Source organism: Lepidochelys kempii, chromosome 4 (genome assembly GCF_965140265.1).
Source record: "Lepidochelys kempii isolate rLepKem1 chromosome 4, rLepKem1.hap2, whole genome shotgun sequence".
Lineage (NCBI taxonomy): Eukaryota > Metazoa > Chordata > Testudines > Cheloniidae > Lepidochelys > Lepidochelys kempii.
In genome coordinates, this window is record NC_133259.1 from 134,342,033 (window position 1) to 134,357,400 (window position 15,368).

At 49.0% G+C, this 15,368-nt stretch overlaps 1 long non-coding RNA gene across 1 annotated transcript in view; it reads right to left on the minus strand.

Moving 5' to 3' along the window:
* Window positions 1-1,281: 1,281 nt before the first annotated feature.
* The window catches only part of LOC140910046 (uncharacterized), a 77,916-nt gene continuing 63,829 nt past the window's right edge, over window positions 1,282-15,368 (minus strand). The window contains exon 3 of the long non-coding RNA XR_012158406.1: window positions 1,282-1,423. This is a non-coding gene — a long non-coding RNA (uncharacterized lncRNA). The remainder of the gene's footprint in view (window positions 1,424-15,368) is intronic.

Below are 15,368 nucleotides of genomic sequence, written 5' to 3' on the forward strand. Positions count from 1 at the left end.
CCATTCCTGTGAAGCAGACACTAAAGGTCCCAGCTCAGCTGCCAGTGAGGGGGTTGCTTGTGTGAGGAGAGAGCCCTGAAGTTCCCTTCTGAGCACTGCATCATATTTAAAGACACACACACACAGATTACAAACCAAAGAAGCCAGTGAACCATTTCTCTCTTCACCTCCAGTGGGTTGATTTAATCAACCTTCAATCTGACATTTAAATCGGTTAAGAGCTGAGAACAGCCTCAGTCTCTCTCCCCGTCACACTCACATGACAATGTTGTAGGTGGACAGCTGGGTAATGAACTCAGCAGGGGTGCCTTTATCAGCCCTGCCAGCCTCCTAGGTGGCCCCTCCTGGACAGATTGCATTTGATAAGGCAGAGGAACAGAATTAGAAACATGTTATTAAAGCTGTCTCCACTCAGACAGAGCATGGTGGCTCAAATCCATTAACCACTCAGATGAGCATTGTGATTCATCACAGTGGTGCTACCGGGCCATTAACATCATGCTTGGGAGTGGAAAGCTTCTGAGAGCATCAGATCACAGGGCACCTGCCTAGTGACAAGGAAACTGGAACACCCAACCACTAATGCACAAAAACACCTTTGCAGTGAGGCCTTAAGGGTTGCTATACACACAACATACCTGACACAAAGGCAAGGAAATGAAAAGATAATGCACCCAGCAGTACATATCCTCTGCTCCTCCATCTGCCTTCACATGACCACATACGTAACCCCACAGACCGCCCATCGCAACCTGAACCCTGCCCCCACCCCTTTACTGAAGTTGTGGGCGCTTGGCAGAGTAGTTTGTGCTGGGAGAGGGTAGTCTGGGAAAGGGTTGTGTGTGCAAGAGTGGAGAAAGAGGATGCTGGGATCTTTAGTGGGGCAAAGGATTGCCGCATATGATCTGGGGTGCATGGTAGTGGAGGGCAATGGATTGCAAAGTCTCATACAGAGAGGTGCGCGTACTGTGTGTGAAATACACTGGCGTAGTATGTGTAATCATGTTGCCCTCTAGTGGCTGGCCCCGTGATGCAACAGCCTGCTGCTTACCCATGGTTCAAGGAATTCTCCTTTAGCTCAAGGAGTGGAGGCCTGTGTTTTTGCCCCTGAAGATCCCAGGTTCTGTCCTCATTGCTAACCATGGTATCCGCACATATGGGGTCATGGTTTAGGACAGCTGGGTGTTGCGCTATCAAGAAGGAGCCATGCTCAAAGACAGGAGATCGTACTAGACTGACAGTTAATCAGTGCTGATGCCGCAATTCTTAACTTACCAGAAAACAACTGGCCAACCAAGATACTTTGTCTGTGCGCATTTCCCTGGCTTTCAGCATACCATCGTTATCCATATTGTGGCAAAGCCCGCAATGTGCTAGGTGCTGTACAGACATATCAAGGAAGACAGTCCCTGCTCCAAAGACTCTGAAAGACAAAGAACAGATGATGCAGCACAGGGAGCAGGCACGAGCAGAGAGCTTGTGAGACCATCTCCGTGGGGCTGATTTGACTAGTCATAGCCCCACAGAAACCTGTGCTCCTGCTCTCTGCCTGTTCCCTCCACTGCCTGCAGCCCCCTGCTGGCAGCCACGCAGCTGCAGCCTCTAGTGGCTGGAGCAGCTCCCCTGCACAAGGAGACCTTCAGTGGTAGTTGACAAGAACGGCTGGAAATGGCCCACCTTGATCATCACTACAAAAGGTCCACCTCCCCTCTCCCCACCCCGCTCTCCTGCTGGTAATAGCTCACCTTCCCTGATCACGCTCCTTACAGTGTGTATGGTAACACCCATTGTTTCATGATCTCTGTGTATATAAATCTCCCCACTGTATTTTCCACTGCATGCATCCAATGAAGTGAGCTGTAGCTCACGAAAGCTTATGCTCAAATAAATTGGTTAGTCTCTAAGGTGCCACAAGTCCTCCTGTTCTTTTTGCGGATACAGACGAACACGGTTGCTACTCTGAAACCTTCCTTGTGAAGAATTCCCTTTAACACGACAATTAGGCAGCCTGACAAGTCCTCTCCTTGGCACATGAGGGGATGAGCTCAGGTCCTCTGAAGGGGTCATGGCTATTTTTGCTGCAAGAGGACCGCTCTTGTAATGACATAAGCATTTCTATAATTCAGGGGTACACACTTTCATTTGTGCAAGACACAATATATCCAACATCAACAGGCTTCTGGGGTTTGTTTGTTTGCTTAACCTGTGGCCAATAAGTATTTTGGTTTCAGGTCAGCCGCTCCAGTTGTCATTCCCAGTCTGCAGGATATGATCTGCTTCATTACCTTACTGCACTCTGAAGGAGTTCAGACTAAGGGAAATGCAAACCCAGGAGGATACAAGAAAGCATTCCCTCCTATAAGCCGTAACACAAGTGTTTCAGATCTCAGGGTACCACAGTTAAAAACACACACAGAAAGCAGAATAAGGAGCTATGAAGTGACAGGTGATCTTTGTAACAACAATGTGTCCATGGGCCAGCTGCCTCCCAAACGTGGCTTCATGTCCCAAGGCTACACTGCAGCCACCCTGCCTCAGTTTTCCCCCTTTTCAGGGTTCTCTCAAAAGGGACTCCCAAAACAAACTCTTCTCTGCTTCAGCCTCCTAGGGGCTGGATTTATTAACATAACAAAAATCAACCCCCCCCCCCCCCCATTTCTCACCTCTTCAGAGAGTCCATACACCCAGTCTTTCCTTTTGAGGCCTCCCAGGCCTTTCCTGCTTGCAATCTTTTCTCTGAAGACTCAGGTTCCCTTGCTGAACTCCTAGCAGTCTCTGTGGTCATTCTAAATTCCTACCTGGTTCCTCATGGTTCCCTGCTGAAGCCTACTCACTCCCAGCACCCATTCTCTACCTTAATGCATCTCTGCTGAAGTCTCTCACTCCAACTTCCCACCACTTGTTTCTCCCTGCTGCTCTTTATAGCATAATCAGCTTCTCCACACTCAGCTGGTTCTCCTAATTAAACCCCACACCCCATCCCAGGTGTGGCAGGCAGGGTTAATCGTAGGGGGCTGGCCAGCTCCAGGCCACCAGCCCTTACACAATGACTTATACTTCCAAAGTACCTGGATCTCAAAAGCATCCAAAGCACTTTACCAATGATAGGCGTACAGAACTAACTTCACCCCTGCTGGAATGCGCCCACCTCTGGGGTGAGACACGACAATGCACAGCAAACTAGAGAACAACTGACTGTAAGAAATACAGAATGCTTTATGAAATGAAAGCGAAGGGAGAATTTTAAGTAAGCAGACTGAGATGACCTCTGACAAAGTGTGGGGAGCAGAAAGGGCTAATACGCTTGCAAAAAAATAAAAAAAGGATCTTTGATCACGAAGCGCTCGGGATCTCTGCTTTTACATCTCATACAAAAGGCAAAGCCTCCGACAGCATGGGGCTTTGCAGCACCATGCCAGGGCATTGCTTCATTATGAAATCAGAGGGAAGAGCAACCCCTACGGAGCCACCAGCACTGTTGCCTGCAGCCCCCTCTGTCTCCTTGGCAGTCTCCCATCCTGGCACCTTCCTAACCCGGCTTTGCTTGCAGCAGTTAACAGGAGGAGCTGGAGTGGCTGCAGACACTGCTCAGGGGCTCAAAAGTTTTCTTTAACTTCGGCATCAAGCTGATCCGGCAGCACCCTTGGGCAGCAACGAGCAGCGACAGGACAGCCGGCATGTTTGGGAGGGAGGCCTATCTGGGGCTAATGCGTGCGCCGTAACTGTCGGCTTTGTGATATCTGCTGATCATGTCACAAGCTTGGCTCAGCGCCGCAGGGGCTCAGGATGGCAAGGTGCCTTCTCTAACTAGAAAGCTCAGTCCCCATATCATCACCCCACATTGTGCATTTAGCATGCAAGTGTTATTGTGCAGAATGGCTCCTAGCGCTGTTAAAGCTACAGCCTCCATGCTAGGTACAAGGGGAACACGCAGCAGGATGAAATGGAGAGGTATATTATTAGGGTCAGGCTGGGGGAACAAAAGGGCTGGTACTCAGGCTCCGCCCATTATCCTAAATACCACCCGCAGTGTCATCGCAGCTGGATGCTGCTGCAAACATGCTTGGTAGTGAAGCAGTTGAAGTTGACATTGAAAAAAAAATCCATTATTAGGATCCAGAGTTAACATGATTAAGCTGAATGGAGGTAATACACAGGGCCGTCCTTACCCACATGCAAACTACGCAGCCGCGTAGGGCACCAGGAAATTTGGGGCAATAAATTTCCTGGTGCCCTACACAGCTGCATGCTGCTCCAGCGGCCAGCCCAATCCCCGCCTCTGCTCCGCCTCTTCCCCAAAGCCCCTGCCCCTGCTCCACCTCTTTCCACCCCCACTCCACGCCTTCCCCAAAGCCCCTGCCCCGGCCCCAGCCCCATCTCTTCCCACCCCTGCTCCGCTCCAGCCCTGCCCCCACATCACCCCTTCCCCTGAGCTACATCCCGGGGGACTGCAGCAGGGGTCAGGCCTGACCCTGCACTCACGGGGTGGCGGGAAGTGGAGCGACCAGGCCCCAGTCTGCTCTGCTCCGCCAGCTCCCAGCCGTGCCGCCGGTGAGTGCTGGGGGGCAGTTCCCCCTTGCCCCCCGAGTCCCAAGGCTGGGAGCCAGGGGAGCAGAGCGGAGCGGGCTGGGGCCAGGTCGCTCCACTTCCCGCCACCCCGTGAGTGCGGGGTCGGGCCCGCCCTACAATCACCGGGCAGCAGGAAGTGGAGTGACCCGGCCCCAACCTGCTCCACTCCGCTGGCTCGTGCTGGGGGGCGGTTTCCCCCCTGCCCCCCAAGCCTGCTCCTGGCCCCCTGCGGAGCCGAGGGGGGGGGCGCTGCGTAGGGCACCAAAATGTCTAGGGACAGCCCTGGTAATAATCCCTCTTTTAGGACCAAATGCTGTCCCTAGCACAATCTCTGAGTGTAGAGGCTTTCCACAAAGGCTCTAAGAGACAGTGTAGAGGGGAAAAAGAATCTTTTTCTTCCTCCAACCCAGCAACTTGCTGCAGAGCAGTTATGTACCAGCTTCACTATCATTACTATGGTCTATGGGCTGCAGTAGCAGCTGGGAACCCTGTTTGTCCCTCCATAGGGGTATGAAGCCTCAAATCTGCCCTGCCACTTCAACAAACCCCTCCTCCATGCCCAGTCCCCCGGCAAAACCGTAACAGCTCTGCTACCTGCGGGGGCTTGGTGCCTGGGCCGGGGAGGGGAAGCAGCATTTGCCCCTTAAACCAGGTGTCGGTCTGTGTAATCAGTACTGCATTGCGTCACGGCCTGACTCACCTCTTCACCAGCCTAAGGGCTAGGGATGGATTTTTAAAAGGTATTCAGGTGGTGAGGAGCTTTACGTTTCTTAATACCTTGACGTTTAGATTCTGGAGACGCTGTTGGGGCCCTGAGAGGGGTGCTGGTCTGGTGCACCTCCCCGGATTGCCTCCCTCCAACCCCTCGAATGTTATGGAGCATGTTCATCCACAAGGCACCCGGTTTTCTTTCCATACCCTCATGCATGCTTCTCTCATCATAAAGAAACTCAGAGGCCCAAGGCCTAACAAATGTGAGATCTGGACGAAGGTCTTGTAACTCTCACGAACAGTTGCGGCCAGTTCACCTATGGCGTGAACTGAAACCGATGTAGTTAAACAGGTGCAAACCCCTGCATGGATGCTCCGATTTCCGTTTCAGAGGAGGGGCTTTTTCCGGTTCAGTGTAAGTCCTTTGGGAGCAAGTTTCAGCTACATCAAAATCAGACCTTGTCTACACTCAGAAGTTGCACAGGTTTAATTTAATCAGTTCACAGAATATCAGGGTTGGAAGGGACCTCAGGAGGTCATCTAGTCCAACCCCCTGCTCAAAGCAGGGCCAATCCCCAACTAAATCAAGTTCAGTTGTAATGACTACTGTGGATGGACTGTCTGAGGGCTTGGCTACACTTGCAAGTTACAGCGCATTAAAGCAGCCCCGGGCGCCCTAACTCCTGATGTGTCCACACTGGCAAGGCACGTAGAGTGCCTGGACTCTGCAGCTGGAGTGCTCCTGGTAATCCACCTCCACGAGAAGCATAACGCTTGATGTGCCCTGGCAGAAATGCCTGGGTGTTAGTGTGAACGAGGTGTTGCATTACTGCACTGTGATTGGCCTCCGGAAACGTCCCATAGTCCCCTGAAGTCAAATGGCCACTCTTGTCATTGTTTTGAACTCGGCTGCAGGAATGCGGATATGCCCTTTCAAAGCTCCGTGTCTGACAGCTGGCATGCTTATCTGCTCTGGGACAAAGCAGCCATTAGTGCGGAATGCTGTTGTTGTGAGTGTGTGTGACAAAGGGGGGCTGGGGAGGGGGGGTCTGCTCCTGTCTGAATTTACAAGACATCATGCTGACACAGTCTCTCCCCCCACATACACACAACACATTCCCTGTCACACTCCCCCCCCCCATTTGAAAAGCACGTTGCAGCCACTTGCACACTGGCATAGCTACCACAATGCACTGCTCTTTGTGGCGTTGCAAGAGTGGCTAATGTGGCCACACCAGTGCGCTTGCAGCTGTCAGTGTAAACACACAGCAGCGTTTTCCCTGCTGCGGTCTCTGAAGGCCGGTCTATCTCCCAGCGCTCTACATTTGCAAGTGTAGCCATGCCCTTAGACTGGTTTAAAATTGGTTGTAGGAGTTTAGCTTGCACATTACACTGACGCAACCAACTTTATACTGATACCAGAGTCCACATAAAAGTTGTACCAGGTTAACTAAATTGGTATAAAATCCCAGCATTAGTTGTAGCGGTACAGGTGTGGGTCTAGACCAGACCTGAGTCACTTTGATAGCAAAACGCAGCCTGATGTTTACACAAAAGTTATGCTTCTTTAACTGAACTGATAGAATTAAAGCGGAACAAGCCTCTAGTATGGACACAATTATCCTGGAATAAAAGTTCTTACACAAGCATAGCTATTCCCATATGGGAAGGGGAATAGGCTATATTGGTATTAGACACCTTTCTAACGGTATAACCGAGTCCACACTAGAGGTTGTACCAGTATAACTGGATCGCTACAGAGGCACCGATATGGGCCTGCAGCAATGCTGCTGTAGCAGTATAGTGTAGACCAGAGGTCCCCAAACTGTGGACCGCCCCCCTCTAGGGCATCACAGAGGAATGTTTGGGGGCGGGGCCGAACACCAACAAGCATAGCAATCAATTGCTTAATTATCTTCTCTATCACTCAGGCTGATGGTGCACAGCAATTTGAAAAAAAGTCATTCACTGACTGTTATTTGTAAACTTCCTCACAGCCGTTGACACCCTCCCCCCCCCGCCCCCCGCAACCCTCTCTTTTAATTGACTTCCTGGAGTATTCAGACCTCCAACGGCCAAGACAAAGGATGAGTTTTAATTATCTACCAAATTTTTGGAGACCTAGAATGTCTTTCCTGCGTCGTGCCAAGCACATAAAGATAATTAGCTTCTAAAATCACTTTAACACATGGGGATGGGGGGGACCTTCTTTCACCTTTCTATTGTCATTCTTGAACTGATTTCACACACCTGCTCCCTGTACACTGCCATCCTTTTCTTTGTTTAGTTAACTCCTGCAGCAGTTTGACCAGTTATCTTTCATGCGATTGTTTTTATTATTATCCCTCTAATGGTTTTCTCTACACCAAGATGATACACTCTTTGGGGAAGGCGTTGTCTTTGCTATGCATCAACACAGTCTGTTCTGCAAAGCAAATAATAATTCTCTTCCAACTGCTACTTATCGTTGCTCAAGATGCACAGATGGAACGGTGCCTCTGTGCATGGGGTTCCTCTGCCCTTATCTATGGATTCACAAATCTTCTTAAACAGCAGACATTTATTATAGACACAAATAAAATAGGCTTCCACACAGAGTGGGTCCCAGCTTTGTCTCCCTTGTTTACCAGGGACCACACCCAGCGTGGAACTGTACGCAGCACCGAGAGACATCTACTGGCTGAATAATGTACCGTGGGGGTCCTAGTGGATCACACACTAAATATGAGCCAACAGTGTAACACTGTTGCAAAAAAAGCAGACATCAATCTGGGATGGGTATTAGCAGGAGTGTTGTAAGCAAGACACAAGACGTAATTCTTCCTCTGCGGAAAAGGACCTAGGGGTGACAGTGGACGAGAAGCTGGATATGAGTCAGCAGTGTGCCCTTGTTGCCAAGAAGGCCAAAGGCATTTTGGGATGTATAAGTAGGGGCATAGCGAGCAGATCGAGGGATGTGATCGTTCCCCTCTATTCGACATTGGTGAGGCCTCATCTGGAGTACTGTGTCCAGTTCTGGGCCCCACACTACAAGAAGGATGTGGATAAATTGGAGAGAGTCCAGCGAAGGGCAACAAAAATGATTAGGGGTCTAGAACACATAACTTATGAGGAGAGGCTGAGGGAACTGGGATTGTTTAGCCTGCAGAAGAGAAGAATGAGGGGGGATTTGATAGCTGCTTTCAACTACCTGAAAGGGGGTTCCAAAGAGGATGGCTCTAGACTGTTCTCAATGGTAGCAGATGACAGAACGAGGAGTAATGGTCTCAAGTTGCAGTGGGGGAGGTTTAGATTGGATATTAGGAAAAACTTTTTCACTAAGAGGGTGGTGAAACACTGGAATGCGTTACCTAGGGAGGTGGTAGAATCTCCTTCCTTAGAGGTTTTTAAGGTCAGGCTTGACAAAGCCCTGGCTGGGATGATTTAACTGGGAATTGGTCCTGCTTCGAGCAGGGGGTTGGACTAGATGACCTTCTGGGGTCCCTTCCAACCCTGATATTCTATGATTCGAGGATTCTCTCTACTCAGCACTGATAAAACCTCAGCTGGAGTGTTTTGTCCTGTTCTGGGCACCACACCTCAGGAAAGATGTGGACAAATTGGAGAAAGTCCAGAGAAGAGCAACAAAAATGATTAAAGGTCTAGAAAACATGACCTATGAGGGAAGATTGAAAAAAAATTAGGTTAGTTTACTGCAAAGAAGAGAAGTCTGAGGGGGGACACAATAACAAGTTCAAGTGCACAAAAGATTTTTATAAAAGGGAGGGTGATCAATTGGTCACCTTAACGACAAGTACAGGACAAGAAGCAATGGGTTTAAATTGCAACAAGGGAGATTTAGGTTAGACATGAGGAAGAACTTCCTAACCATGAGGGTGGTTAAACACTGGAATAAATTACTTAGGGAGATAGTGGAATCTCCGTCACTGGAGATTTTTAAAGAGCAGGATAGACAAACACCTGTCAGGGATGGTCTAAATAATACTTAGTCCTGTCTCAGTGCAGGGAACTAGTAGATGACCTATTGAGGTCCCTTCCAGTCCTAGTTTTCTATGATTCTATGTCAGAGAGACAGGCAGAGGTTTTAGTTTGGACAGGAGACAGGTCTGGAGTAGAGAGGTAGAACTGGGAGTCCCCACTGCCCTACCAGGAGAAAGAAAGTGTTCTTAGTGTTCTGAAAAGCAAGTTGCTCTCTCCCCTGATGGCATTCCAGCCCCCGCACTCAAGTGTGAAAAGCCAGAACCTCTTGCCTTTATTTTTAGTCTTTACCCATGGCAGTTTTGCCACCTAGAAGCAAACACACTGGGTTTGCTGCCGCTCACCAGACAGATGATGAACCTTCCGCTGCAAGCAAGAGGCCGTAATCTGCCTTTCCAGCCAAGCGTTTCCACAGTAAGGGAACGACCACTGGGCAAACACATTTCATGGCAAGATACGTCCTCTCCCCTATGGTTAGCTTGGTTTCCTACTCATTAACTCCAGGACAGCTGATCCTTCATCCTCAGGCCTCCCTTGCCGGCATACGAGTTCAGGATCCTATTGCAGCTTCTCTGTTATTCAGAAGAGCCCTTCAGTATCTGAATTAAACTCTGAATACCATGTCGCCCACACGCCAGTTGATAAAGTTCGCAAATAAAATGAATTTGTCCTCCTTTCTCCTTGGCTAAAAAGAAATGGGAAGCATCATTCCTTATTCTTGCGAAGTGATAGAAATTAGAAATGCAGACGATCTGTGAGTTCATCTAGGCACTCTTCCAACCAACACAGGATTGTTCCCTGTGGAAATATATCCTAGTGGTTTTTCCCAGTGTAGTTTTAAATACCCTAAGAGGCAGGGATTCCACCATTTCTTTTGGGAGGCTATTTCACATGTTTATACTCTGCTGAGCTAGGGATTAATCTGCAGCCACTTTATTAATGTGTACACTGAGTTACAGGGCAGTTAAGTGACTAGCCCAAGGTGTCACACACTTCCCAGTGGCAAAGCAAGGAAGAAAACTCAGGAATCTTAATAGATTCATACTTTCAAAGGCCAGAGGGGACCATCATAACCATCTAGTCTGACCTCCTGCTTAACTCAGGCCAGAGAATTTCATCCAGTAATTCCTGTTTTGAGTCCAATATCTTGTGGTTGAACTTGAACATCTCATTTAGAAAGGCATCTGATTTTGATTTGAAAGCTTCAAGTGGAGAATACACCATATCCCTTGATGTGTTGGTTCACTGGCCAATTACCCTCACTGTTAAAAGACCCGCATTGTATTTCAGCTTGAATGTTTCTAACTTCAATATACATTCACCGGAGCTTATTATACCTTTGTCTCCTGGATTAAAGGGCAGAACTAGGAACAGACACCAAGTTTCCAGATTCCCAGTCCAATTTTCTAGCCATTGGATTAAGCTGGCTACTATTCCAGAAACTTTACTAAGGCCTTGTCTACACTACCAAGTTTTGTCACCAAAACTGTCATTTGTCGACCCAAACAGTGAGTGCGTATACACTGCAAGGCGACTTTTGTTGGGGAAAATGCTTGGTTTTGGCGACAAAATACATCCACCCTCACGAGAGATTTACATCTTTTTCCTCTACATTTTTCTTGAGAAAGTGCAAGTGTAGACACCACGCTTCATTTCATCGCTTTAATGGCCTCCAGGAGGTATCCCACAGTGCTGTTCCTGACCGCTCTGGTCAGCAGTTTGAACTCCACTGCCCTGCAGCCAGGTAAACAACCATCTGACCCTCCCCATTAGAAGCCCCAGGAATGTTTGAAATTCCATTTCCTGCTGACTCGGCATGGAGAGGTCTCATCGCATCTTCCCAGGTGACCATGGCGGGTTATCGCAGCAAACGCTCTTCCGCTTGGACCACTGCAGAGCTGTTGGATCTTCTCAGTATATGGGGAGAGGAGGCTCTGCAGTCCCAGCTGCGCTTGAGCCGTAGGAATTGGGATACCAACGGGCAGATTTCTCGAGGCTTGTGTGAAAAGGGCTATGATCGGGACACACTGCAGTGCAGAGCAAAGATAAAGGAGCTGAGGCCGGCGTACCATAAGGCGAGGGAGGCAAACCGTCGCTCTGGCGCTTCACTTAAGACTTGCCGGTTCTACAAGGAGCTGGATGCTATCCTCGGTGGCGACCCCAGCTCCATCACGAACAGCCCTGTGGATACTTCGGAGGGCACAGAGGTGGCGGAAAGAGGACCTAGCCCAGAGGAAGAAGTTTTGGATGAAGAGGTGGAGTTAGACGACGATGTGCAGCTCCCAGCGGAGTCACCCGGTGGGTCGGGCAGGCAGCCAGGAACTGTTCCGCACTTAAGAGGTGGCTCGCCAGCCTCAGCAGTCGCTCTCCGGGGAGCAAGAAGCAGGAGATGAGAAGCCTGGTAAGTGTCTGTGACTTGCGTAGTGCTGAGATAGGTTTAGGGCATAGAAATGTGGGAGGCTGTCTGTGTTTCTGTGAGCCGGACATTTCCCTGTTTAGCTAATCAGTACGGTGGAACAGGGTGTTGATGCATGCCGAGATCTCATGGGAATCCTCCCGAGAGATCTCCAGGAAAGGTTCCTGGAGGTACTTGGTAATCCGCTGCTGAAGGTTCTGTGGCAGAGCAGCTTTGTTCCTTCCCCCATTGTAGGAAACTTTCCACGCCATTCGGCAATCACTTCTGCAGAGATCAAAGCGGCACACAGGCGAGCAGCATAGGGATCAGGGCAGAAGCCACAAGCATGGAGTCGATGTAGCCTCATTTCCCCACTTACCCTTAGTAGTGAGATGTCTGCTAGAATGACCCCCACCTGTGGAAAAGTGTGGGAGAATTTTAGAATTTGTTCCCTAGAATGCTGCACCACAACCCTTGCAAAGAGCGTGTGTTCTTTTACCCATGTGAAGCACCACCACCATCCCCTGCCAACACTCACCATGCTTTGGGTGTTCACAGAGATGCGTGCCTGGCTAGGCTCAGCAAGAAAGTGATGGCAATGTTGCAAAAGAAATGGTTCAGTGCTGTGTGTCAGTTTAACAATCCTGCTTCTGTGCATTGTCCCCTGTGCTTCACCAGATCTGGCCTTCAGGAACACCACACGTACCCTGGCCGAGCATCTCCTCCAGATAAGAAAGCGCCCAAGACGCAGCAAAGACGACAAGTTCCAGGAGGTCCTGCAGTGCTCCAATGCAGAAAAAAAAGAGAAGGAAAGGAGTGCTGAGAAGCCGAAAGGCAGGACAGAAAAGAGAATCACATGTTTGTTAAAAGGAGGACTTGGGGCACCTTAGAGGCTAACCAATTTATTTGAGCATAAGCTTTCGTGAGCTACAGCTCACTTCATCGGATGCATCCAATTAGTTTCTAAGGTGCCACAAGTACTCCTTTTCTTTTTGCGAATACAGACTAACACGGCTGTTACTCTGAAACATGTTTGTTAGGGATGCTACTGAGCGGATGCTTAAAGTAATGGAGGAGCAAACACAGATGCTAAAGTCCTTAATAATGATGCAGAATCAGCTGATCAGTGATCAACCTCCACTGCAGCACATTCAGAACCCTTTTCCCTGCTCTCCTCCCAAACTCCGTCCGCACGTTCCTTCCCACCTTCCAGGACTTCTCGGTTTCCCCTTCACTCCACCCCCTCGGACAACTTTCACAATGATAGCTGGACCTACATACAGCTGTGAGAATCTGCCCTTCCCTGGTTCCTCCTTGCTCACCAAGCAACTGTATGTTTGTTTGTGCTGTTTCTTGTGCAATAAAAGCAAACTTTCATAACGGTAAATCATCTTGATTTTTTTTCTACATGGCGAGATTACAGGCACTATCAATACGGGCAAAGGCATTTTAATCACTTTATTACAGGAATATAAGGTCCCAAATGTCACCATTGCCCCCTAGGAAAACTACATGCATGTAACATTGAAGCAATTCAGACACAGATATATGTTACTGAAGGTCACTGTCAAACTGCTGCCTCAAAGCCTCCCTGGTTCGAATAGCTCCCCTCTGGGCTCCTCTGACAATCCTGGTATCTGGCTGCTCAAAATCAGCGGCCAAGTGGTCTGCCTCAGCACTCCACCCCTGAGCAAACCTTTCACCCTTAGCTTCACAGAGATTATGCAACGTACAGCATGCAGCTATGACCATAGGAATATTATCCTCAGTGAGGTCCAACCTGCCATAAAGGCATCACCAGCGCACCTTTAATCTGCCAAACATTAAACTGTCATCCGGCACCTACTGAGCCTGTTGTTGAACCACTCCTTACTGCTGCCCAGGTGTCCCGTGTAAGGTCTCATGAGCCACGGCTAACGGGGTATACAGGGTTCCCAAGGATCACTATGGGCATTTCAACACCCCGACTGTAATCTTGTGGTTAGGAAAGAAAGTCCCTGCTTGCAACTTTCTATAGAGGCCGGTGGTCCTGAAGATGAATGCGTCATGCACCTTCCGAGACCACCCCACGTTGATGTCAGTGAAACATCCAGGATGATCCACAAGCACCTGCAACACCATGGAGAAATCCCCTTCCTACTAATGTATTCTGTTGCAAGGTGGTCTGGTGCCAAAATTGGAATGTGTGTGCCATCTATCGCCCCCTCCAGAGTTAGGGAAATCCATTTCTGCAAAGCTGTCCACTATTTCAAGCACATTTCCCAGATTCGTGGTCCTTCATAGCAGGATACGATTTATGGCCCTGCACACTTGCATTAACTCAGCCCCTATGGTTGAGTTCCCCACTCCAAATTGATTCGCGACCAACTGGTAGCAGTCTGGAGTTGCAAGCTTCCACATAGCAATTGCCACATGCTTCTCTAACCAAGGGGGCAGCTTTCATTCTGATGTCCTTGCGCTGCAAGTCTGGGGTGAGCTCCTCCCACAGTTCCAGGAAGGTGGCTTTCCGCATCCGAAAGTTCTGTAGCCACTGCTCATCATCCCACACCTGCATGACGATATGATCCCACCATTCAGTTCTTGTTTCACGAGCCCAAAACTGATGGTTTACCTTATGCAGCTGCTCCATGAAATCCAAAAACAATCTAAAGTTCCTCCTATCCATGTCATGCAGAACGTTGGGTGCCTGCATGTTGTCTTCATTTAGGAACTTCATGATTAACTGCACTGCCATCCATGATGTCTTCATGACAGTTAACAGAGCATAGGAGATCAGTGAGGGATCCATCCCTTCCCACAAAGATTCCGGGGTGCACAGCAAAGGAGAACCATTGAAAAGATGCCACAAAAGAAAGCTGGAAGCCCAGGGAGTGCTGGGACAGAAAGCAATGTATCATGGGACATTTAGCACTGTCCCAAGATGCGCCGTGATCTGCTCCGTCATCCCGCAACACCTAGCAACAGAAGGACTGTGATATAGGTACCCACAGTGCATTGCTCACACTGTTGATGATGGTGCCCCCACTGTGCATCAGATCTGCTGACAAAGGGAGCAAGCACGAACAGGAAATTGCAATTTTTATTATGTCACTTTTGTCGACACAAATTGGTATTGTGGACATGGCCTTAGTCATATTCCCCTTCTCTCCTGTCTCATGCACACACAGCCCCACAACTGCTTCATCACAGAAATGTAGGGCTGGAAGGAAGTTTGAGAGGTCATCAAGTCCAGCCTCTTGTGCTGAGGCAGGACCAAGTAAACCTAGACCATCCCTGACCGGTGTTTGTCCAACCTGTTCTTAAAAACCTCCAATGACAGGGATTCCACAACCTGCCTTGGAAGCCTGTTCCAGAGTTTAACTACGCATATAGCTAGAAAGTTTTTCCTAATATCCAAACTAAAACACCCTTGCTGCAGATGAAGCTGTTTACTTCTCCTACCTTCCATGGACACAGAGAACAATCTAAACAATCTATCCCCATCCTCTTCATAACAGTCCCTAACATACTTGAAGACTATTATCAGGTCTCCCCACATTCGTCTTGTCTCAAGACTAAATATGCCATTTTTTTAACCTTTCCTCATAGATCAGGTTTTCTCAACTTTCATTTTTGTTGTTTTTTTGCTCCCCTCTGGACTCTAGTCATTTCCCAAATGATTACAGTCCCTCATCTGATCACTACACTCTGCTCCCACGAGTGTGTTAAAGTGGTT